The sequence below is a fragment of the Microcaecilia unicolor genome, chromosome 7 (genome assembly GCF_901765095.1).
Source record: "Microcaecilia unicolor chromosome 7, aMicUni1.1, whole genome shotgun sequence".
NCBI classification, from domain to species: Eukaryota; Metazoa; Chordata; class Amphibia; order Gymnophiona; family Siphonopidae; genus Microcaecilia; species Microcaecilia unicolor.
In genome coordinates, this window is record NC_044037.1 from 68,296,947 (window position 1) to 68,321,001 (window position 24,055).

The following is a 24,055-nucleotide window of genomic DNA, read 5'->3' on the forward strand; positions in this document are numbered from 1 at the left end:
AATATTATAAACTTCTTTCATATCCCTCTCAGTTGTCATATTTTTCAAGCTCAAGAGCTCTAACCTTTTAGCCTCTCTTTGTGAAGGACGTGTTTTCCCCCCTCTTTATTATTTTTGTTGCCCTCCTCTTAACCTTTTCTTATTGTGCAAAATTCGGAGTTCTAAACAGCTGGATATGTGCATAAATATGCTTTCTTAACTCCTTTTAGCATTCCTCTTAGTTTTATTATTATCTATGTGCTAAATATTGATATTTCTGCAGCCAACACAAGACAGGAAACTGCAAATGCTAATGCAGCAGATGGGCTCATTTCCCCACTTTGTTGCTTGTGTTTTTTGTTTTTGCTAGTAAGATTATTTGCATATCATTAATTTACTGAATCTGGAGTAAAACTTTATTTTAGACTGCATTAGGAAACTGTGACTGAAACTCACTACTTAACAGTAGTAGTAGTAGTAGTAGTTTTAATAGATGGCTTATTACAGTGGCCCATAGAGAGATTGGAAAGAATTTCAGAAGCCATGCTGCACAGGCTTTTCCCTCTTGTTTAGAAAAAGTATGTAAAAAAAAAAACCCCTGCAGAATACAACAAATGAATGGAGATACAGCAGGACCTCATGAGGACTGCTCCTGCATTTGATTTCTTACATATCTACTCCCACTCAGTGGCATAGCTATGTGGGGCCATGGGGGCCTGGGCCCCCCAAATTTCCTCCGGTCCCTTGTTTTGCTGGCAGGGGTCCACAACCCCCGCCAGCTGAAGCCTTGTCCAGTGCCACCGAGTTGCCTGCCTTGATCTCTCTTCCCCCTCACGTCCTGCATGCTCCTTTTAGTGAAATTGAGCATGCTCAGTTTCACTAAAAGGAGCGTGCAGGACGTGAGAATGGGAAGAGAGATCAAGGCAGGCAACTCGGTGGCGCTGGACAAGGCTTCAGCTGGCGGGGGTTGTGGACCCCTGCCAGCAAAACAAGGGACCGGAGGAAATTTGGGGGGCCCAGGCCCCCATGGCCCCACATAGCTATGCCACTGAGTGGGAGTAGATATGTAAGAAGGGGAAGAGAGAGCAGGGCAGGCAATGCTGCAGCGTCAGAGACCAGCGCTGGAGAAGGCTTCAGCTGGCAGGGGTTGGAGACCCCCGCCAGCCAGTATTTGCTGCAGCTTGCAGTTAGCAACTGGGGGAGCGACAGGGTGGCAGGGGGAGCGGCTGGGTGACACACCAAAATGTGCCCCCCACCTCTGGGTCTGGCCCCCTCCCACTGCGAGGTCTGGCTATGCCCCTGCTCCCACCTCTGTTTACCTTTAGAGTTTTTCCTTTTGTAATATACAGAAGCAAATAGCAAAGCCCAAGACTTACTGTGAAGCGGCTCCAACATCAATATTTTGTAGTTGCTTGCCAGAGAGAAATTGAAATCCAGACTGCTAGTCTGCCAGAGAAGTATGTGGTAGAACAGATGCTAGATAGTTCCTTGAGCCATGAGATCTATATTCTGTCATTATTATCATAATGGGACCTGAATGCTGCTCTGTTATAACCAGTGGACACGGTTTTACAGAAAATCACAGAGCACCCCCCCCCCCCCCCCCCCCGGGCCAGTTTAAACGAAGAGACCTCAGAATCCTGCAATTCATAATTAAAAAACAAAGAAACAAACAAAAAAAACATATTGTCAGTGTATTTTATTCCTGGGTTATTGTATAATATATAAATATATATTGCAGTAGAAAGTGGCTCAATAAAAATAATTTACCCCCCAAAGAAAAAGAAAAGAAAGAAACAGCTGAGGCAGATATTTATCTGTAGAGTTGTGTAAACTTCTTTATAATTATGGAAAAAAATTCAATAGCTAAATTATTTATTTATTGAACATGCTTAATATACAGTGTATCATGCCAGAAGGTACTGCTGTATGGTTTGCAAATATTAAAACAATAAATGGTGAAAGGAAAAATACAATATTTGTAGAAGAAAAAAAAGAAAAGGGAAACAGCAGGGGAGAAAATGAGAAACAAGAAAGCAAAAAAAAAAAAAAAAAACCTAGTGGGGAGGGGTAGAATCAGAAAAGGGGAAGGGAAAAGGAGGGCTGTTCAAGCTGCAATCAATAAGGGGGGAGGGGTGTAGGGGTATCCCCTGTGTCTCACCTTTTGCTGGCCTGAGGCATTACTAGGACAAGAACCATCTTTTTTGTGCAATATTGTTATGGATGCTACAAGACTTTTCCCAAAGACATGCTGAACATCTGTGTTTGCTTTCTGGTGTGAACCCTGGAGGAGTGACAGTTGCACAAGACCCAATAATGAGGTAATCCTTGTTAGCCATCTCTTTAGGGAGTCATCCTGTACCAGCTCTGATAAGGAATAATGAAATACAGGGACAGAGCGAAGGTCCATCAAGCCCAGTATCCTGTTTCCAACAATGGCCAATCCAGGTCACAAGTACCTGGCAAGATCCCAAAACAGTACAATACATTTATGTTTAATCATTTTTATTGAAACATCACAAACATATTATGATATAGTAAAGATATCAACTATCCACCATGCTCCTGAACTTGCCAGTACATAATATACATTCCGTTTTTCAACTTTATCTTCCCCCCCAACTCCCTTTATCGTTCAGCCATCATGTTTATTATTAGGTATAAGCCCCGCCCCAACATAATATTAACATGAATACATCGAACAATCCCCCCCCCACAAAACCCATCCCCTATATTCAACTATAATTGGTAGATTGTGATGTAGCGCATTCCCCCAAAACATCCTAAGATACTCCTTAATGCTGGGTACCTTCCGCAGTGAGGCTCTGAGATCAATCCTCATTCTTCGGACCATACCCTTATTCATTGACCACTTCCCACCCGCCTCCCTCCCCTTGATTCCCCCCTCCCCATCCTTCCAACCCGAACCCCATCCCCCTGAACCACCCACAACCCTCTCGCACAGGTATATTCTTATTCTTCACTCCTCTTCCAGCAACCAATCTACAACGTGATACAATACATTTATTCTACATATTCTAGAAATAAGCAGTGGAGTTTCCTCGTCTATTTTAATAACTGTCCATGGTCTATGTATATTAGCTGCAAGGCCATAGGCCTCATTATTTGGGGACTGGATTTCATCTGCTGGACAATATGGGACATGATTGATCTAGAAAAGTCACATTTTTTTCCGGCACTGGTTTTCAGCACCATTCATGGAAGTTATCCCTCAATATGTAAGTGGAAGGGGCGTATGTGTAACTATGAGTTACATGCTTACGTGCCATATTTAGGTGTGAACAATTACACCTGCCATAGACTTTGCATTTTTGTTCAAGCCTACATTTAGGGGTGTCAGTACTAATAAAGCTAGTTTTCTCTAATGGCATCTTGGTACACAGATGTCATTATAGAATTGGTACTCAGTGTTCATCATCAGCTTGCCTAAATTATGGCACCCAGATGCAGAATTGCCCCCATAGAGTAATTATTCATGCACATGGAAAGTTCCCAAATCAGATAGCACAACTCCCAGCAAGAGGTTGTACAAATGAAGTGGAAATTGAGAAGGATCAGGGGCTATTTCCCTAAAGAAGTGTTTCACTTGTTATGTTAGTGCAGGTAATGGTTCTTACTCATGTGGGCTATTGTAATGGAGTTTATGCTGGTTGCAAGGAGTACATTTTGAAAAAAACTGCAAATAGCTCAGACTACAGCTGCAAGATTCATCTTTAGGAAATTACGTTTTGACAGAGCCAGTCTGTTATAAGTTTTGCACTGGCTTCCTGTCAAAGCAAATATAGGCGAAGCAATGCACTGTCCTTTGCAACTGCCAGGGTTTAGGCATGTACAGTAAAGGAAAGAAATACATGGGCCACGTCAGCAAGATGAGCCATGACCTTGTTAGGCAGTGGGTAATCTACTTATCCTAGGGACCCTGTGAGCTGGATGGACCACCATTGGACACAGATTACTGGGCCTAATGATCCTTCAGTCTGATCCCAGAAGGTGTGTATCATGTTTTACGGTCAAATAAGGTAGATTTTCAAATATTTTCCAGTCTTTCGCTGGGAATCATCAGCATATTATTCTCCTGCTACTGCTGAGGAACCCACCAGGTTGGCACTCTGGAAAACACAAGTGACAGGTCTCAATGGATTTGGCTTGACCCGCTTTGGTATTTCTCATACTCTCGGGAACTGTATCAGTCATATATATGCTTGCCAATCATGTACATCCTCAACTCGAAAATCCATCTTGTGAAAATTCTTATTTCTATCTCTGTCAAGGTTTATGGCCCCCTACCACCTTACAGAGAGGTAGAGAGGAGAGCAATATAGCTGGTGTCCCCTTAAGCATCACTCACATTGCTTTTCAACTCAGTTGAAGGTCTTGGGACAGTTTCTATGCACCCTTGCACTAGATAGCTTGGTGTTACCACTCACTGCCCACTCTCAACCTTACCCCCCCCCCCCCCCCCCCCCATTAACTACCTAGCTCATCCCCTTGCTAAATGTCACTGCTGTCCACAGAGTTCAGGCATATTGCAGCTTCTAATACACTGCTGATCAAAATTCTCCCCCCCCCCATTTTACCTGGGAACCACAACCACACACCATAGAGGTGCAGCAAGGATATCCTCCATACTTGCAAGATAATATTGGCCCCTTTATGCCACTCTCAAGGACCAACCTCAGACACATCACCCAGAAATCTCCATTTCTGCCATGCCCAAGGGTCAGCAATCAATACAAGGGAACCCTTTTCCACCAAAGTGTCAAGACTCTTTTACCACCTTTGCCTACTCCTCAAGCTTGCCAAAAAAATAAACAAACAAACAAAAAGTTTTGTTGAGGTTACTTTATTCCCAACAAAGCCCCTGGTGACCATGATCAGGTGGTGGCAGCATGCTCACAGGAAAATCTCTATTGCATAGTCACAGCAATTCACACTCCAATCATTCCACTCAGTTCTGCACGCATAAAACATGCGCAAGCAGGCAAGAGGCCCATGCCCACCAGGTTGAAACATTCTTGGCAGAACCCACAGGCGCTACATCTTTGAATACCCTCTTCAGATCACATGCACTTTACAACAGATCTTGCATATCATGTCATGACATGACACATTGTAGTGCAGTCAGTAAGTGCCTGTTGCATCCACAAACTGAGCTTAAAGCCCACACTGGGATTTATGCCAGGTAACCAGTCCTGCCATCCACCCACTTTCAATTGGTGAATGAGTACCCATCCTTATCCAGGTGGTCATAATGACTGTTGAAGGCAGTGGCAAACCACCACACCAATAGTCTGCTAAGGAACCATCAGACACACACATGACTGCCTCATGTCATTCATAACTTGGTTCTTACATATTGGGGACCATCCTTACATTCCCTGATGTCATGGACAGTTCCCCAAACAACTTCCAACTGGTCCTTCCCACTTGACTCCTGTATCTGTGTTGCTTCAAACCACTACAGGCACCAGCTCACTATGGTTTACAGGCTGTGAAGAGCTTAACACACTCTTCAACATAACACCCCTTCACAGCCCTTAGCTTGGGAGTCACCCATGTGTGGCTGACTCATCCAGCTTGTCCACGGAGAAAGTGGGGTTACTTACCTGTAACAGAGGTTTTCCGTGGACTGTAGAATTAAGTCTGCCACATAAACTCACCCACCTCCTCTCTTGGATGAACCTGCCTATAGCTAGAGGACTCATTGGAGAGGAAATGGGTGGGTACTGTGGTTGGAGGTGGCCTGCACATGCTCAGAAGAGCCTGGAAAAAGGCTCTTCTGAGCTTTAGGAGAGCTAATCTGTCCATGGCGCCGTTGGATGACATCACCCATGTATGGCTGACTTATTCTGCTGTCCTTGGAGAACCCCTGTTACAGGTAAATATTCCCACTCTGGACTGCATGTGGGGGTGTCAGAGAAAGACAGTGAGATACGATTTTGGACCATGTGGGGGTAGTGGGGCAGAGAGATGCTAGCCAGGACAACAAGTAGCATGTCTTGCTGTGATTTTTGGTCACCCCCCCCCAGAGGTTGGTGCAACCTAGCCACACTTACTGTATTTACCAGATTTCACTGGCTCTGTTCACTTTAATAACTAAACTATGTAGCCATTATCTCTCCGTTTCCACCTACCCTGTATTTTGGAATAATTTATTTTTGTATCCCTCTTCCTCCCCTATGCATTTTCTTATATATGTACTTATGTCTTGAACTTCACTTCATGCATCTGCCAAATTAGATGCTGGTCCTCAATAAATTGGTTAGTCCATAAGGTGCCACCTGCTTCTGTCAATTTTGTTATACTAGATCCCTAGTAGAAAGTGTAGGTGGCCTATGAATTGGGTAGCTGAAGGCTGTGTACTATCCTTTGGTGTTTGCAGAATCACTGGGGAAGCTTCATGTCCCCTGAAGGAGGTCTCTAACATGGAATTTTGCAATTTGATAAATAAAGCAATTCTGGTTGGCTGTGTCTGCTTTGCAATTTTTCTAAGGAATTTATTTAGAGGTCTCAAGCTCAGGAGGGGCCTAGTTGGAAGTACTTTTCTAAATGAACTCTTGCTAGTAAGATGGAGATCTTGGAGCTAAGAAATGCTAAGAAGCTACAAAATGCTGTCAGATAGACATCTATGATTTCTTAATTTAACCCCTTGAGCAAAGAATTGTGGCTGCTATGCCAGAGGATGTGGTAACAGTGGTTAGCATATCTAGGTTTAAAAGAGGTTTGGACAAGTTCCTGGAGGAAACGTTCATAGTCTGTTATTGAGATTAACATAGGGAAGCCACTGCTTGCCCCGGCATTGGTAGCATGGAATGTTGCCACTATTTGGGTTTCTGCGAGGTACTTGTGACCTGGTTTGGCCACTGTTGTAAACAGGATACTGGGCTAGATGGAACGTTGGTGTGACCTAGTATGGCTATTCTTATGTTCTGATATTCATGAAAAATTAATGCTTATCGTGAGAGATGCTAAAAATTACCTTTTGGATGCCCTAAATATCAGTCCTGAAGTTTTGCCTTCCATCTATTAGGTTCTAGGGCAGTTCTAGAAAGGGTGCCTAAATATAAGAACTAACTTCACACACTTGTGAATGTGAATTACATCACAAGTTGGTATTTATATGCCTGTGCAATACACACTATTCTGTAAAATTGGTGCAATAGTCCCACAGCATGTAAAACCAAATGGGCTATACCAGTGGATGAAGCTTAGGCATGTCATGGGCATTCCACCTAGCAATGTGTGCACTTTTTAGAACAGAATAAAAGTACAAATGTAACAAATAAATAAATAAATTGAAGAAATATATGGTACAATGTGTTCAATCACAAATTATTACATATACAAGCAACCAATATCTGTGCGTATACAACTTAATTACAAAAAGGCTTGCAGAAACGATTAACATTTGTAGCCCTTTGGAATTTTGTTTGTGATTATGTTCCTCTACATAGAAACGTAGAAAAATGACACATAAACACACATATATGTGAGCATCTAGGTTAGAAACTTGCCCTTCATGCCCTCTTGATGTCGTGGTGTCTGTAGCAGATGCCTACTACCAAGTTTTAAACTAATTTGATTAAAAATGGATGGCAAAATAGTGTAGAATTAGTTTTCCCATTGAATTTAATGAATTCAACTGATTCAAAATACAACCAGAACAGGTGATTAACTTGAATGCTAACTGAACTGAAAAATTTTGGCATGTATATCCCTGGTGCCTGTCAATGCAAAGGGCAAACTTGTTTATGTTTAGAAATATACTTGTTGTTATTAACTATGTTTATTTTTCTTTCAGGTTTCCTGAGATCAGTCATCATTAAAGTTCATGAAAATTCAATTAATGAAACTGTTGGTCAGTCCGTCTTATTGCCTGTCTCTTATAGGTTGATAGGGACAACTGACATTTTCCCTTCAATTAAATGGAACTTTGGAACAAGACTACTTTTTTTTTTTTTAACCCTCCAGATCAGTGTGTTTTGAATTCTGATTGGAACCACTTTTATCAATATCGAGTTGCATTTTTCCCTGAAAATGCATCACTGCTCCTTCAGAACCTGATGCTCAATGACAGTGGAATCTAGAATGTACTGCTACGAGATTTTCAGGAAACCAGGCTGGTTAATATTTTGGTGTTTAATTCTGGTGAGTATTTACGAAAAAAGAACATACAAAGTCGTTTCCAATGTTCAGTGGCACCTATATTTAATAGGTTCCTAAAATGTAGGTTGCTACAGTGGTTTGAGCCAGGGCCAAGGGAAGGTCGGAGGAATAAAGTTTGATGCTCACCCAACTTAGGTGCCTGAGGAGAACCAATAGCTGCCTTGAATTTAAAAGTCTCAGTTTTGGGTCCGTAAGGAGGCAATTTTATAACCGGGTACCTCTACTTTGGTGATTGGAACATATTTTATAAAAACACCAGGAAGCCCAGGTGTCAGAATACCAGTGTAACCCGGCATCAGCACCTCAACATGTGTTTCTTGAATTAGTTGGATAATTTTGAAATATGTTGCAGTTTTTGTAGATAATTGAAAAAGCACTGAAGCACTACACAAAAATTGATTTTTGACTGATGAAAAATTTAAGTACCCCAACAAAGATACCAGATGTTCAGTTTCTGGGTGTCTGAATTTATTTTTCCCCTCGTTTTCCTTTATACCATTGGGTTACTTATACAGTCGTGTGGTGGTAAATTTTTAACAGGCTCTCTCCCCGGTCCACCTCGGCGTCCCCCCCCCCCCCATCCACCTCTGTGCCCCCCGTCCACCTCTACGCCCCCCCAAATTGCAGAGCTGGCTATAGCCGGGGGGGGGGGGGGGCAATGCATTACTCTCTCCAGGAAAAAAAAATTAAATGATCCCAGGTTCCAATCTAATTCATGTTTAATATGGGATAAAATGCCATAAATAAGTAAATAAATATAAACTTTTAACGTTCAGCACCTGATTCTCAAAGTGGACATATTCCAAACACTATAATGAAAATAAAATTATTTTTTTCTACCTTTGTTGTTTGGTGACTTTGTTTCTCTGATCATGCTGGCCCAGTATCTGATTCTGCTGCTCTCTATCTTGACTCCATTTCCAGGGCTTCCTTTCCATTTATTTCTTTTTTTTCCTCCTTTCTTCTTCAATTCTGGTCCTCCGCAGTCTTGACTGTACAGTGGATCCAGCTTCAGCCTATTTTCTCCATCCATGTGCAGCTTCTCTCCTCACTTCCTTTCCCCTCATCTAATCTCCTTCCTCTATCTTCCCTCCATGTCCAGCATTTCTTCTCTCTCCCTTCCCTTCCCTCCCCTCCATCCATGTCCTGAAACTCTCCTCTCTCCCCTGCCCCCCTCTATCCATCCATACCCAGCAATTGTCTTCTCTCCCCTGCCCCCTCTATCCATTCATGCCTAGCAATTGTCTTCTCTCCCCTGCCCTCCATGCCCAGCAATTGTCTTCTCTCCCCTGCCCCCCTCTACCCATTCCTGCCCAGCAATTCTCCTCCCTCCCCTGCCCCTCCCCTCCCGCTCCCAAACATGTCAGCAATTGTCCTTCGCCCCTACCGTCCCCTCCCGCTCCCATTCATCTTTTTTATTACCTCTCCGTTGAAGCGCACGTTATTTAAAGCCCTGCTGCCCGTCTCCAGCCTTCCCTGTTTGCTTTGATGAGTTCGTTCGTGCCCTTAGTCCCGCCTTCTGACATCTCAGACATCAGAAGGCGGGACTAAGGGCACGAACGAACTCAAAGCAAACAGGGAAGGCTGGAGATGGGTAGCAGGGCTTTAAATAAAGCGCGCTTCAACAGAGAGGTAATAAAAAAGATGGCTGGGAGTGGGAGGGGACGGTGGGGGCGAAGGACAATCGCTGACATGTTTGGGAGTGGGAGGGGAGGTAAACATGGCCTGTGATGGTGCCCTCCTGCCATGCTTACCTCCCGTAATGGAGCCAGCTCGCCCCCAAGAACAACCGGCTCGCAAGAGCTGTCAAAATTTTAACAAGCGGCTCTTGCGAGCTCCAGCACACCACTGGTTACTTATTATTTCAACAACCTTGGCTCACTGGGTTTTGGGTAAACAACTTATTTTGAGCATCAGGGGCTAGATTCTATATATGGTGTCTGAAAATTCTGCACAGAAAAAAAATTATGCCTAGGTGTATTCTGTAAAGTACACCTAAATTTTATAGAATAAGCTTAAATTTCTATGCAGTATTTAGAATAATGGCAAGTGTCTCTTCATGTGATGAAATGTAGTTGCAGCCATTTATACCATGTTTTACATGGTGTAAATCCTAATGCCTAAGTTAAGCGCAGAGCAAGTGTATCCTATAACAACGTGTATAGATTTTAGAAACGTATTCCGATTTACACACGCAACTTAATTGGCTTAACAATCCAATCAGTGCCAATAATTACCACTTAAGCAATTATTGCCACTAATTGGCATCAATTAGAATTTATGTACACAGCCTTTTAAGTGTATTCTGTAAAGTGATGCGCATAAATTCTAAGATACAGATCTGAAAAAGGGGTATGGCCATGGAAGGTGCATGGTTGGGTCATGGGCATTCCTTGAATTTACACGCAGTGCTATAGAATATGCCCACTCCATGCATAACGTAGGCGTGAGCATCTACACCCAGTTTTAGTTGGCATAAATAGCCATGACCAAATGTAGTCACAGGAATGGGCACTAGGCGTATTCTATAAACCATGCCTAACTTTAGGAGAGATTTATTCAATAGCACTGAGTGGGTTTTTTCGGCGCTGATTTTTCAGGTGCCATATATAACATCTAGCCAAAAGTGTCACACTCCGATAGCAAAATCCAGTTTTAAAAGATCTTGTCCTATTGTGGATAGAGGAACACTGGCAGGGTCCCAACCTGCAGTATCTGCAGTAGTAATAGTAGTAGACTAGGCTTGCAGATGATTCCATATTCCTATGACTAGTTAGCCTAGTGTTAGTTTTACACTCTGTTGCATGCTGGGACTTTTAGTTCTAAGTTCTCTATGATATTCCTGAAGAAGAGCAAGTCTGTATGCCTATGCAGTGGGAGAAACCCAGGACTGCATCAACCTGTCTTGCAAATCTGGAACAGTTGTCAACCCTACCTATAGCTTTCAAAGCCAAAGGAACTGAGCTGTCACAGAGTTACCCAAATGGAATGAATGAAGACACATAAATGGGCCAGCGTAGAAAAGGGCAGTTGTATAACTAGGTGCTCACATAGAGGAGTGTAACTTGCACAGAGCGGCAGGTAGAACTGTGTAACTGTGGGCACTATTCCCTCTAAGCTGAACAGTAGTCCTCCACCTATAGTCCAGACAGTAGGGGGCACTGTTTCACTATTACATTTTCAATGGTGAAGGACAAGAAAGCTCTGCAGGACTCCAAGAAACCTGTCTGTCCTTAATGGTTGAAAACTCAATATTGAATCACCACTACTAGCAGGAGTACAGTTGAGGACTCCTGTTCAGAGGGAACAGTGACTGTTGGCTGTAAGAGGGGTTCCAGGGGCAGCTCCTGGTCTCTCTCTGAAAGCCTGTTCCACTCACAAGACTTCCTTCAGCTCCAATGGGTTCCATATGGGGTTTCCCCCTCCACTTGTATGCAAATGACAAACACAGTTCTCAAACAATCCTCTCAGGAGCACTTTTACCCAGTTCATTTTCCCCTAAGGATTTATTTTCCTCACTACCCAAAGGGGCCCCTTAGGGGTCTTGTTAACAGTTCTCTACAATAGGCTTTTTCATCAACAGTTCAGCCAGTTTAACTCAGAAAGTTCATCAGTGCACTCAAATAGCAACACCAAAAGAAAATAAATCACCTTTCTTTCCCCAGTTCACTTTGATTGCCCTGCAGCAAGCAGAGCAACCAGTTAATCTCTCACCCACACAGCAAAACTCCTTCTGTGGCCCAGGGGCATAGCCAGAACTTGCGGTGGGAGGGGGCCAGAACCCGAGGTGGGGGGGCACATTTTGGTCTGCCACTCCCTGCCGCCTCACCGCCCTGCTGCCCCCCACCCACTGCCATATCAAATACCTTGGCTGGCGGGGGTCCCCGACCCCCACCAGCTGAAGCCTTGTCCTGTGCCTGTCTCCAGCGCCGCCACATTGCCTGCCTTGCTCTCTCTTCCCCTCACGTCCTGCATGCTCCTTTTTGTGATATTGGGCATCCTGTTTCACTAAAAGGAGTGTGCCGGACGTGAGGGGAAGACAGAGCAGAGCAGGCAACGCGGTGGCGCCGGAGACCCGTGCTGGACAAGGCTTCAGCTGACAGGGGTTGGGGACCCCAACTAGCATAACTAGGGGCCCAGAGGAATTTTGTGGGGGGGGGGGGGGGGGCCCAGGCCCCCATGGCCCCATGTAGCTACGCCATGCTGTGGCCTCCCACACTGCCTTTAAATGCTGAAATCGTCTGGATTTGTATTTTCCCAATCCATTGCAGTTTATTCGTTTGGAAGCTGTGGGGGTAGGTCCTTCTCCGCCTCCACATACTCCATAGATTCTCTCTTGGATTTCTCTGTCTCAGCACTTCTGAGAGCTTTCAAGAAATCCTCCCTCCTCTCCTCACAGCTGAGTGGAATTATATATTGCTTTCGCAGCCAGGAGAATTGGGCTTCTTCCCTCTTGCTCCCTCTAATGATGAATGGGGTAAAGGGCTCACCTTTTCCTGAGCTACTTCCCCACCTGTCCTTGCTAATTGTCCAGTCCGGGTTCTCTGATCTGCCTTTCTCCTTTTGTCTCTCAAGGGGTTCTGGGTATTGTAGTTTTGGGTGCTGCAGTTTCTTTTTATAACCCTGGTTACTAACTTGGTCACAGGGGGCTTAAATTTTAGGTGGGCCGATACTAGGTTACGCTAGTATTCTATCATAAAATTTGGGCGCCCAGATGGCATTATAAAATAGACTGTCTCTGCATGGCATCAGGGCACCTAAAAGAAGGTGTCCAATAATAGAATTGCCTCCTATAAGCTTATTGAGTCACTTCTTTCTTTGCCAATACAAAAACTGTGGCAAGCAAAGAACAATGGTTGCAGACCAATCTAAGCCCCATATAGGGTTAGATTCTAAAATAAGCCTTGGCATATTCTATAAACTACCCCTAAAGTTAGGCTTGGTTTATAGAATATGTCTAGGACCTGTTCGCATGGCAAAATCTAGTTGTGGGAATTTATGCCAAGCAAAACGTGGTGTATATGCTGGCAACTAACTTAGGTGTGGAGCAGCAGTATTCTATAAGAGCGCCCATAATATTTAGAAATGCCCAAGGACTGCCCATTCCATTCCCATCACCACACCCACTTTTTGGCTGCACACATTAGAATTTACTCTCATAACTTTACAAATATCTTAGCACGTTGTGTGCATAAATTCTAATGAAACCAATTAGTATCAATAATTGCTTGTTAAGTGGCAATTATTGGAGCTGATTGTCTTGCTAAGATAATTAAGTTGTGTATGCAATACAGAATATGACAGAATTGCTCGCAAATCAAATTGCACTATATAGAATCTGGGGGATAATGGATATTTATCATTCAGTGGAGGAATGGATAGAAGAGCAGCACACATGACTCACCTACCCTCAGTATTGTCATGAACCTGTATTTCTGCTAGTTAAGATCAGCCATACTGGGTCAGACTAATGGTCCATCTAGCCCAGTATCCTGCTTCCATCAGTGGCCAATGCAAGTCACAAGTACCTGCCAGAAATCCAATTAGTAGCAACATTCCATGCTACCAAACCCAGGGGAAGCAGTGTCTTCCCCATGTCCATCTCAATAGCAGAGTACGGACTTTTCCTCCAGAAACTTGTCCAAACCTTTTTAAAACCCATTTACGCTAACCGCAGTTACCCCATCCTCCGGCAATGAGTTCCAGAGCTTTACTATTTGAGTGAAAAAAATATTTCCTACTATTTGTTTTAAAAATATTTTCATGTAATTTCATTGAATGTCCCATGGTCTTTCTACTTTTTGGAAGAGTGAAAAATCGATTCACTTTTACCCGTTGTACACCACTCAGGATTTTATAGACCTCAATCATATCCCCCCTCAGCCATCTCTTTTCCAAGCTGAAGATCCCTAAACCTCTTTAGCCTTTCCTCATATGGGAGGAGTTCTATCCCCTTTATCATTTTGATTGATCTTCTTTGAACCTTTTCTAATTCTGCTATATCTTTTTTGAGATACAGCAACCAGAATTGAACGCAATATTCAAAATGAGGTTGCACCATGGAGGGATACAGAGGCATTATAATATTCTTGGGACCCTGTTTATTAAGACGCATTAGCGTTTTTAACGTGCCTACAATTAGCACATGCGCTAACCGTGTAGGCGCCTATAGGGATATTGTAGGCGCATACAGCAGTTAACATGCATACATGGTTAGTGCGCATTAAAGATGCTAACTCGTCTTAGTAAACAGGGCCTTTGTTCTTATTTTGCATCCTTTTCCTATTTGTTGTTGCTTGCTGGATTGTGGTGGTGAACTGATGGTCAGAGTTTTCTTTGGAGAGTAGGATTTGGCAGCAAAGAAGGTGCTTGGATGCTGCAGAGCTGCTCTGCTGCAGTGTTTCTGTTGAAGCTCGAAACAGAAGTCTGTCTGAATTTGTATTGCCAACTACCCTCAAATTTGCAGGCTGTTATTCCAGTTCTGGATTTTCCAGACTCTCTGCATGGACTTCTTTTTGTGATGTCCCTATTGATTTCCCTAAGAAAAGTAAGACTACAAGTCAACAGAGGCAGAAGGGTAAAACCAGAGCTAGCTCAGCCTATCCTGTAAGTCTAAAGCCAGCTGGCAAACTTATGTAGGAGATAATGACTATGATAAATGAATATGATAAAGGTACCGTATTTTCTCGTTTCTAAGGAAGGAAGGGCAAATGACAGTTGGCATGGTTAAAAAGTGAGGTGAAGGAAGCTATTAGAGCTAAAAGAAAATCCTTCAGAAAATGGAAGAAGAAGCCGACTGAAAATGATAGGAAACAGTATAAGAAATGGCATGTCAAATGCAAAGTGCTGATAAGAAAGGCAAAGAGAGACTTTGCAAAGAAGATTGCACTGGAGGCAAAAGCACAGAATAAAACCTTTTTTACTGCCTATACAAATCAACTTACACATCCAGCTTTACCTACATAAGCACACAACTGTGGAACACATTGCCAAAAGCCTTGAAAATGACGCACGACCACCTAAACTTCCGGAAATCACTAAAAACTAACCTATTCAAAAAGGCATACCCTGCCTGATCTCTGCTAAAGTACGTAATGGACATAACTCAACTTTTCCGTTGTACGATTCCCTAGTGTGGCTGTGCCACATGAACTTTATCTTACCACAACATCACTTTGTATTTGTTCTCACCGGAGTCAGCAAACGTTTCTCCGGTACTATGTAAGCCACATTGAGCCTATAAATATGTGGGAAAATGTGGGATACAAATGTAACAAATAAATAAAAATTAAATATTAGAAGCAAGAAGCCGAGAGATAAAAGGGGCAATCAGGGAAGACAAGGCCATAGTAGAGAGGTTAAATGAATTCTTTGCTTTGGTTTTCACCATCAGTTTGATAGTTTGGAGTCACAAACAGCAAGCAATGCACAAAGGGGGATCAGTGCAGCTCATTTGCATGAGATCCACTTTGTGCATCCCTCACTGTTTGTGAGTCGCTAATTTTATCAAGGCAGCCATTTTTTACGGTTGCCTTTGTGCATCGGGGCCTCAGTGGAGTGGAACAGGTAGATGTGAATCACTTGTTTACTCTTTCCAAAAATACCAGGACTAAGGGGAATGCAAAGAATCTACTCATTAGAAAATTTAAAATGAATTGGGGAAAATATTTCTTTACTCAATGACAATGAGTAATTATACTCTGGAATTTGTTGTCAGAGAATGTGATAAAAGCAGTTAGCTTAGCAGGGTTTAGAAAAGGTTATGATAATTTCCTGAAAGAAAAGTCTATAAGCCATTATTAAGATGGACTTGGGAAAATTCACTGCATATTCTAGGATAAGCAGTATAAAATCTGTATTACTGTTCTGGGATCTTGCCAGGTACTTGTGACCTGGATTGGCCACTGTTAGAAACAGGATACTGGGCTTGATGGACCTTCGGTCTGTCCCAGTATAGCAATGCTTATGTTTTTATTTTCTTAATCGAGGTCCAAAATTTGAAATCATGCAGCCTAATTCCTTATTCTCTTCACATAGCCAGCGGTAATTGAAAATAAATATGTATGTGCTTTTCCTTCTGTATATGTTTATTTGCAGTCTTTATTTACCATATTTTTCACTTTTGCAAAATGAGAGTGTGTCTTAGAATCAAGTGTTTTCCCCGCTTGTATGCAAAGAGGGGTTGGTGTCTTAGATCTGAGGAAATATGGTATTTCCTTGTGTGCAAGTACCAAGTTGTGAATGACAGGATTTGAACACAGGACATGAGTGTAGTAGGCAAGTGACCTACTGACTGCACCATGAGGCCTCTTTATATCTCAAGAATTTTCATTGTGGATGTGCGAAAAAACCCGACTGGCTAAATGGGCCGTCATAGCTGCCAAGATATCCATAGAAAAAGTTGTTTTTTAAAAAATTGTCCTGGTTTTGAACTTTCATCCCATCAGTGTTGGATTTGTAGTCCATAATTCTGAACATTGAAATCAGCACTACAGGTTCCATAATGCATCATGATGGGGTTGTCAGAAATCCAGGAGTAGCCTAAAATTTCCATCCCAGAACTAGGTAACTTGGCAGCTGTTCTCTGGAAGCCTGAAATATATTTATATAGAACGAAGATGGATATCATGAAAAAGCAATTGTCTGGGAGTCCCTAAGGCCAGATTTCGGAGGACTGATGAAATTAGACAATGTGCATGCAAAGAAACTGAGCTGAAAATCTTTTTTTCGTGAACTTTACTCAGTGTCAACACATTTCAATTAAAATGTGCATTAATTTAGTGAATTACACCTACAATTCTTTTGAAAATGTTTCATTGACAGTTTCACTTTCTTAGAAAGGTAGACTTAATAGCATGCATGTCTTCCTATTGTCTATTGCAGTTCTGAATGACACAGAAGCAATGGAGGAAGATGTGACAAAGAAAGGAGAAATCGAAAAAGAAGAGCAAAGTAACAAGGGTGGCAACATGAACAAAAATAGCTTTGTCCTGTGTATAATTTGTGGCTCTGTCACTGTTATAACTCTATTCCTGGTGCTGTTTCAGCACTGGACATAGAGGATGACCTCCTATAAAATATTAACTAAAAATTCAAATATTTCCTGATTTGTCCAGGGATACCCAGAAAAGAAGGAAAGAATTTCTTCAGTTGAAATCTAGGATACTTAATTTAGGGGGAACTTTTCTGCTTAGGTATCCCTGTAGACGTATGATTGTATATAAGTCTTCAAATTATGTTTTTTTTGACCCAGGAAAGTTACTTGAATTTCTATCTGGTAAAGAGTGAGTCTCTAATCCCTGAATGAAAATACTATGCATTGGCTGAGCTCAATAATATATGCTTCTGCCTTTATTAATTATCTTTTCCTTTGTTTATTGTTGAATTTCTTTGTACTTGGATCATATTGTGGACTAAATGTGAATGATTTTTTTTCTTCTTTAATAATATTATATGTATTTGGAATATTTCAGGATTATTATATGTTTGTGTCCAGGCATGAATGTAAAATGAAAATTCATAAATTAAAAAAAAATATATATATATATTAACTAGCTGGAAAGTATGCATGGGATGCACTTTCACTGTGAGCATGCACAGTGTCGGAGTTTTTGCTAAACTTTTACTTTTTTTTAAAGGGGACTATCCCTGGGATTCTATATGTTCATTTTATTTATTTATTTATTTGTTTGTTGCATTTGTACCCCACATTTTCCCACCTATTTGCAGGCTCAATGTGGCTTACATAGTACCGTCAAAAGCGTTTGCCCAGTCGGTGGATAACAAATACAAACTTGTATAGTGATCGTATGAGGTATAAGTGGAGGGTCGGAATGGATGAAGACTGCGTGATGTCCTGTTTGATCATAGTCATGCTGTGTTGGTAGGTGAAGACGGTTACGTGGGGTTGTTGGGGTAGGCCTTTTTGAAGAGGACGGTTTTTAGTGATTTCCTGAAGTTCAAGTGGTTGTGGATTGTTTTCACAGCTTTTGGGAGCCCATTCCATAGTTGTGCGCTTATGTAGGAGAAGCCGGCAGCGTAAGTTGTTTTGTATTTCAGTCCTTTGCAATTTGGGTAGTGTAGGTTTAGGTAGGATCATGACGATCTGACGTCGTTTCTTATTGGTAAGTCTATAAGGTCTGTCATGTATCCTGGGACTACGCCATACATGATTTTGTGGACTAAGGTGCAGATTTTGAAGATGATCCGTTCTTTGATTGGGAGCCAATGCAGCTTTCTCGGAGGGGTTTGGCACTTTCGAAGTGTGTTTTGCTGAATATCAGCCTGGCTTCTGTATTTGCCTTAACTTCTGTGAGGAAATCGAAGCGTATTCTATAACAATGTGCATAACTTCATTGGTTTACTAGCTAATCAGCGCTGTTAGTTGGATGTTAACAAGCAATTAGCACTAATTGGCATTAAGATTCACACACACATCTCGTTAAGAATATTCTGTAACATGGTGTGTGTAAATTCTAAGTCACATAGTTGAAAAGGGAATGTGGCCATAGGTGGGGCATGGGTGTTTCTACCATCTATGCTTGCTGTAATAGAATACACCCTCTCTGTGCCTAATTTAGGCTTCTGGATTTATGGCAAGTAAAATATGGCATAAATGGCATGACTAGATGTGGTCTTGTGGAGACTGCTCAGTGTAATTCTATATACTGCGTGGAAATTTAAGCCTATTCTATAAAATTTGGGTGTACTATAGAGAATACGGCTAGGCATATTTTTTTTTCCAGTGAGGAATTTTCAGGAGTCATATATAGAATCTAGCCCTATATGTTGTTGGATATGTTATTTAAGTGTCTTTGGTTGAAAGTATTGAGGGTTAGATTGACTTTACCTTTCTCACCAATGCGGAAGGAGCTTCACAAACCAAAGATGATCCCTCCTCACTAATTGTTCCATTAGGGTCCACAGACCCTGCATTATGTTCTCCCTGGCCACAATTTGTGATGATTCTGGTCCCTCTGAAGGACACAAGATAGCTTATTGTTGTAGTACAGCTTCTTGCACTGAACCATCATCATACACCAAGACCCTTAATTTAAGAACTTCCTAGCAGCTTCCTTTACTTTGTATCCAGATAAAAAGGAAGACTTCCTTCTTTCCTTCAGAGCTTTGAGGCCTTATGTTTAGTGGACTGTTTTCCACTGTGTATACTAAGCTTTCAGTCACTCCACACAGTAATATGAGTCACTTCTAAAGGACATCATTATTCAAAGTTGGCTGAAAAAAACTTCAACAATTAAAAAATAAATGATAGACAATATAGTAGAGCAGGGGTTCTCAACCAAGTCCTTGGGGCACATGTTTCAGGATATCCATAATGAGTATGCATGAGATAGATCTGCACACAATGGAGGTAGTGCATGAAAATTTACCTCAAGCACATTCCGTGGGAATATCTTGAAAACCAGACTAGCTTGGTGTGTCCTGAAGCCTGCGTTGAGAACCCCTGCAGTAGAGAATAAAAGTTAAAGCAGTCCTTTTTTAGTAGGCTTGACAAGAAACAGTTCATAGTTAAGAAGGATGCTGTAGACTTCTTTTCCTTCAGGATTATTGGAGTCTGGGTACAAAGGACATCCCTATTTCTCTTCTCCTTGAGCTTCAGTCAAAGAGTAATGAGCCTCTTGAGGATCTGTAGCAACCAGACTTCAAAAGTACAGAAATCTCTGGAAGCAAAATTCAGCCTGACCGCCAAGACCTGAATTAGACCAGGATATTCAGTGCTGGGCCTAACCTGGGTTCAGGCATTAAATATCCAGGACTTTTACTGCTGTTGGAAATTATCCAGGTTTGGATGATATTCAGTGCCAGCACCCAGATACCTAACCAGGCATAGTTAGGTCTGCATTTTTTCTGGTCCTACTTGCCTGGTTAGTTATCCAGACACTAGCACTCAATATTGGTGATGACCAAATAACTTCTGGGTCCACCCTGACTATGCCCTCAGACTTCTCCCTGACACTAACCAGCTAGTGCTGCAGTGGTCAGAGTTAACATTCAATACACTCTCTGGATAAATTGTGCTGAATATCAGTCCCTGAGCCAGTCAGTGTTATTCAACTAGGCAGGCCTCTCCTATCCTGTTAAATAATGCTAAATATCGACCCTTCCCTCTCCTGTGAGTCCAAGGAATCCACCTTTGACTGGTGATCTTCCTCAGGAAGGTTTTATAAGGTAGGAACCCTAGTCTTAGGCCTCCTGGACAAAGAACCTCAATCCAGGGTGTCCAGCAGCTCAGTTCTTGAGCTCTGGCTGCTCCTCAGGATGGTGGATAGATGAAATTAGTATAGGTCTTCTTTGTTCTTTGTTGAGTTACCTCTTTGATGCATAGGACCCAGCTCTCTCAGGGTGACCAGAATTGAATGCAGTACTCAAGGAGAGGTCACACAATGGAGCGATACAGAGGCATTATAATAATCTTGGTCTTATTTACTAGAGGTGGAGGAGTGGTCTAATGCTTAGTGTAGTAGACTTTGATCTTGGTGACTTGGGTACAATTCCCACTGCAGCTCCTTGTGACCTTGGGTAAGTGACTTAACCTTCCATTGCCCCAGGTACAAACACTTAGATTGTGAGCCTTCTAGGGACAGAGAAAGTACCTGCATATAATGTGTATAGTACTGCATATGTCTAGTGGTGCTATAGAAATGATTAGTAGAAGTCAATAGAGTTCTACACTCACAAAAGGTAAGTGCTTTATTAAAGGAATTTATATATATTCTTTTGGAAATTGGATTGATATAGTTTATCCATTTTTTTGAAGGAAGTGTTTTTGCCGATAACTATTCCATTGAGTAAGCAAGGAGCTTGAGAAGAAAAAACTCTGCTCTTACTCTATGAGGCTTTTTCCTTTTTTAGTTAACATGTTCCTTGATATTTAAATAAGAACACATTTTGTGATATTATATAGAGTAGGTTAATTCTGTTGGAATAATGTATTGTATTTTACATGCATTGCCTGTCACCAATTTTTTTCTCTGTGATTACTCTGTGACCTCTGATGTGAATTACTTAGAGAGGTCACACCTATGCAACTTCCTGTGGGGGTTAGGCACAGCACATGGAGCTCATGATCTCTCCTAGCTGAGAGAATCCATGGTGTGAGCATCCATTACCATCTAAGCACATGGAAAGAGCTGATAATCCAAATGTATAGTATTATGTATATATAAGCCTGTCTGAATATAATCTAACTACAAACTGTGAGTAAACAGATGTTTTGTTACTTCAACTTTAAAGTGACTCAGCAGTGAATTATTCTGGGGTGTATGAGAGAGATGAAGAAAAGAAATTAACATTTCTAAAGCTGAAGCTGTGTGTATAAAATCTGCTAATTATTTACTACAAATAATCCAACAAAAGGGTTATGGGCCCAGGGGCCAGGAATTGAAAAAGAAGAGAAATATTACCAGGCAGTAAAAAAGCCACATTTTTCTCTTAAGTTTTAAAAGAAAGATTCAGTCTGTCTCTCTCTCCCCCCACACACCAGACAGAAGGCTAAGAAAATGGCTGAGGGAGGAAATTCACCATTTTTCCACTCTCTCAAGGTGCCTAAATTAACTGAATTTAATTATCAGCAGTGGGAACTAAGATTCATATGTCTCCTTCAAGCAAAGAAATTAAATATATGCTTAGACCAAAACAGAACAGCTGAAAATATGGCTGAATGGGACAATGCAAACTATTATGTGAAGTGCATGTTTTTGGAAGCTCTCTCAGAGAAACAAGCCATATTAGTGGAGGCAAAAGATACAGTGAAGGACATTTTACATAAACTGAGAACTATGTATGCAACTACATATGCAAAACAGCAACCAATTTGGTTGGCAGAGTTGAATGAAACCAAATTAAGGGATAAAAGTAAGTGTAATGATCACATTATGCATCTTATGTCTTCATTTCAAAAGTTAGAACTTTCTGGAATTCCCATGTGTGATGCATTGAAAAGAGCATTTCTTTTTACCTCACTATCAAAGAAGTTTGATGTTTTTAGGTCTGTAAATGAAGCCATTGAAGGGCAATCTTTTGAACAGGCAGCATCAAAACTGAGGCAGGAATGCATAATTAATGATTCTGAGGAGATGTGTTCTCAAAGTCAGTCAGAGAGAAATGAAACAAATTTCTTGGCAAAGAACAGAGGAAGGCGGAGCTATGGGAAAACTCCACCCAAGGGCAAGCTGATTTGCTACTCATGTGGAAAGGAGGGACATGTATCTAAATGGTGTAAGGAAACACAAAACACCCCCTCTAGCTCACCTAAGCCAATGGAACAAAAGAATTCTCCAACCAGGAAATGTATGAAAGACAATGATAAACATAAGGGCTTTCTAATGGCAGAAAAATCTTTGACTATGGTAAATAATAATTCAAATGAAAGTACTTGGATTTTGGATTCGGGGAGCACATGCCATTTAACCAATTGTAAGGATTTCTTTCAGGAAATGTGTCCAGAAGAAGGTATTCTTAAAACTGCAAACGCAGGGACTGCTAAGATCCAAGCAAAAGGCATTGGATTCTTAAAATGCAAAGTGTCTAATGAAGTTAAAGAAATTCCTGTAAGTGATGTCTTGTATATTCCCCAAGCAGTTTGCAATATGCTTAGTGTATCTACATTAGATAAGAAGGGATTTGTGATTCATTTTGAAAACAGTAAGTGCACAATCTCTAAAAATGATGAAGTGTATGCTGAAGCTTTTATGCATAATGATGTTTATAAACTGAGCATTTCAGGTGAAGCCTCACATATGGCGCAAGTAAGGAAGAATGATGGTAAATGTAGTCTGGAAATCTGGCATCGCCGCCTGGGACATCGTGATTTTAAGGTGATCCAGGATCTTTACAGTAGGCAACTAGCCACAGGCATTCAGATCAGTGCAGATACTGGTAAAATGGAGAAATGCATAGACTGTGTTACTCAAAAAGGTGTGAGACCCTCATTTCCTGCATACACAGGAAATAGGAGTAATAAAGTACTGGACTTAATACACAGTGACTTATGTGGACCGTTTAATATCCCATCATTGGGAAATAACAGATTTGTGCTAATATTCTTGGATGATTTCTCTAGATATTGTGTGGCCTATTTGCTGAAAGAAAAAAGTCAAGTCACAGACATGCTGAAGAAATACGTAGCCATGGTGAGCAATAAATTTGAAAGAAAACCAAAGGTTCTTCAGACCGACAATGGTGGTGAGTTCACTTCACAAAGCATGCGCACATTTCTAGAACAAGAAGGCATTCAGCATATCACAACAGTAGCTTATACACCAGAGCAAAATTCTGTTGCAGAAGAGAAAATTTAGGTCACTTGTGGAAATGACCAGATGTATGCTGTCAGATAGCAATCTCCCTAAAAGACTATGGGGGGAAGCCATTCTCACAGCAGTGTACCTACAAAACAGAATGCCAACTAAAGGCGCTGAGCGCACACCACATGAGACATGGCATGGTAGGAAGCCAAACCTGTCACACATAAGAACATTTGGAAGTACAGCATATGCTCATGTACCAAAGCAAAGAAGGCATAAGCTGGATTCCACAACAGAAAGGGGCATTTTAGTTGGCTATGCTCCAGGACACAAAGGATATAGAATTTTGAATCTGAAAACTGGCATTGTTGGCATAAGACATGTTACATATTTTGATGAAAACAAAAGGGTTGATAAAGGCTGGATTATCCCAGATGAGCCTTATCATCCAGAATATGAAACTAGAACCATAATAGACATGCCAGTGTATATAAATGCCATACCAAGGCAGATGTCTGAAAGCAACTCATCTGTACCTAACGAGGAACAGGCAGAGGAAGCAGACACAGAAAGGATCATCGCAGGAGACAGTACAGTTGGAGAAGGGGAATCAATTGGAGAAGGAC

The 24,055-nt window shown here is 41.7% G+C and overlaps 1 long non-coding RNA gene across 1 annotated transcript; it reads left to right on the forward strand.

The window, feature by feature from the left end:
• Positions 1-5,743: 5,743 nt before the first annotated feature.
• LOC115474700 lies at positions 5,744-17,691 on the forward strand. The gene is made up of 3 exons (XR_003942890.1): positions 5,744-5,878; positions 7,802-8,148; positions 17,050-17,691. It is a non-coding gene; the product is annotated as an uncharacterized LOC115474700 (long non-coding RNA).
• Positions 17,692-24,055: the final 6,364 nt, after the last annotated feature.